This window comes from Mus caroli, chromosome 10, assembly GCF_900094665.2.
Source record: "Mus caroli chromosome 10, CAROLI_EIJ_v1.1, whole genome shotgun sequence".
NCBI classification, from domain to species: domain Eukaryota; kingdom Metazoa; phylum Chordata; class Mammalia; order Rodentia; family Muridae; genus Mus; species Mus caroli.
Window position 1 is genome coordinate 29,417,428 of NC_034579.1, and position 2,131 is coordinate 29,419,558.

General features: G+C 48.7%; 1 protein-coding gene across 3 annotated transcripts in view; it reads right to left on the bottom strand.

The window, feature by feature from the left end:
* Positions 1-1,437, bottom strand: part of Clvs2 (clavesin 2) — a 102,236-nt gene extending 100,799 nt beyond the window's left edge. The window contains exon 1 of one of the 3 annotated variants that reach the window (XM_029482291.1): positions 1,059-1,437. The gene's annotated coding sequence lies outside the window, so the exon portion shown is untranslated. Of the gene's footprint in view, positions 1-700 lie in introns of all 3 variants that reach the window. The other 2 variants (XM_029482292.1, XM_021175049.2) reach the window with 2 other exon arrangements.
* Positions 1,438-2,131: the final 694 nt, after the last annotated feature.

The following is a 2,131-nucleotide window of genomic DNA, read 5'->3' on the forward strand; positions in this document are numbered from 1 at the left end:
AGAGGAGAGGAGAGGAGAGGAGAGGAGAGGAGAGGAAACACTAATTCCAACTAGCATTAGTCTTGGTTCTGTCTTCTCTTGCCTTGCAAGATGTAAAGAAAACAACCCCCATGGACATCTCAGCCCCAGCACTGTAAATCTGCTGCTGTGGTCCCTGATAAAGGATGTGCCTGCCACAGATAAAGATGAGAATTCTGATTAATAATAAGGTGGCTCTTCAGCTGTGAGATCCAAGGCGGGGAGGGAGCGTCTTTGGCAGAAAGAGAGAGAAAGAGGAAGGGAAAGAAGCTTATTTCTCTCTGCTTATTCAAAGGTGCTATTTTTATAGGATGTCGTTGTGTGGTTTTTACTTTAGGTTATTACGATCCAATTAGGGGAGACTGCAAATCGTGAACCTCTTCCACACACAGTAATTTCATAAGGCTCCAGCTGGGTATTGGGTACCTTTGACAGAGGCGTGGGCTCACCCTCCCCACCCAGCCCCCAACTTCTGCCTAGTCTCTCCCTTTATTTCAGGGGACTTGCCAAGGAAGTGGAGGATAATGATAAGGACAGGAGGAAACCTTTTTGGGAGCAAAGGTGTCAAAACCAGGGTGGGTGCAGGGAGTTGTGGAACATGAAATAAAAATGTCTCTTATTTTCCCTATAACCCCCACCCCCACCCCAAAGCCAGAAAGAAGAAAGAGCAGTCAGTTCCTACCAGCAAACCGCGAGGCAGAGTCACTAAGCAATGCGGCACTCCCCAGCATCCATCAGCCCTGGCGGAGGTGGTGGCGGGGGTGGGGGCAACAGCAGCATCTACTCCTCTCAGAGGGATGGAGCAGTGGAGAGAGATGGTGGCTGAGACCCGCCTGAGGATTCACCAGGGAGCAGCCCTGGTGAATCCTCATCCAAGGACCTCATCCAAGGACAGCCAGCCTGTCAGCAGGAAGGGTGGGGACCCGCAGAGCTAGGACCTCGCTGCCCAGCCAGCCTTTTTTTGCCTTCGAGAGAGGAAGAAGGGAGGGGATGGGAACGCCGGGACGGTGCAAGCCCACTAGGGCTGTGGCCGCCTTTACCTTTGTACTCCTAAGCGGTAGCACGGCGCGGCCCGCAGGGTCTGTTCCACTGCCCCCAGAGCGACTGGGTCCCGCGCGCCCCTGGGGCTGCCGCAGCCACTCCTGAGCCCGCTGCTGCTAAAAGAGGATCCGGCTCATCCCAACTCTTGATTATCCCAGAAGAGAGCTCCTAGCGTTGTAGGCGCTCACACATGCTCTCCGCTCCTCTCTCTGCCTCTTAGGGGTAGGAACGAATTTTGGGAGACATTCAAATATTCCAAGCCCCAAGTTCAGCCTGCTCTGGTCCCCAGGTCCCAGCCAGGTCCAGCTCTAACTGGTCTAGAGGAACAGCTATGACCTCACAGCATCCCCATGCTCCTCCTCGCTTTGTGTGCATGACCCAGGAGTGTGAGGTAGAGTAGCACTTGCTTTTGCAACTTAATTGAGGTTGAGAAACCTTTTCTGGTTCTTGTGGGTAATTTTGATTGAGTAGGAGTACGGAAACGTCTTGTATTTTCTGCTTTTGTTGTACTCAGAGATATTTAATTTTAAGAAATATTAAACTATCCCTATTAAATTCCCTTTGAAGAGGATGGAAACAACATCCAGACAAAAATCAACAATACCAAGAATAACATTGTCATAGGGCAGGGGGTTGAATGGGAGCAGGGCGAAGAGGGCACTTGACTCCTAATAAACTGTATTTCCAGTTACTCCTAGAGATATGCTCTTTCCTTGTAATGCATCTTTATACTGGGGTTATAATAAACAAAAAGAACCCTTGGACCTGTGATGCCTGGAAATCTATTTTTTAAAAAAAGTTTTCAATTTTCAAAGCACAGTGCGCATTACTCAAACTGTAAGAAAGTGTCCTGAGTTTAAGTTACCCCAATGCAGCAACTCTTTACTGAACTCCAGTGTAGGTCAGTATTATAGATAGACCTGGAGCTAATTATATTTGATGTTAATTCTGTTCTCCTGTGAGTGGTTGTGAACAAGGAATGAGTTGGCACTCAGGTGATTTCCTGTAAAACTATTTCCCACCTCAATTTGTAAAACAAAGGAGAGCTGATGATTGGGCAAATGTAAGGCAA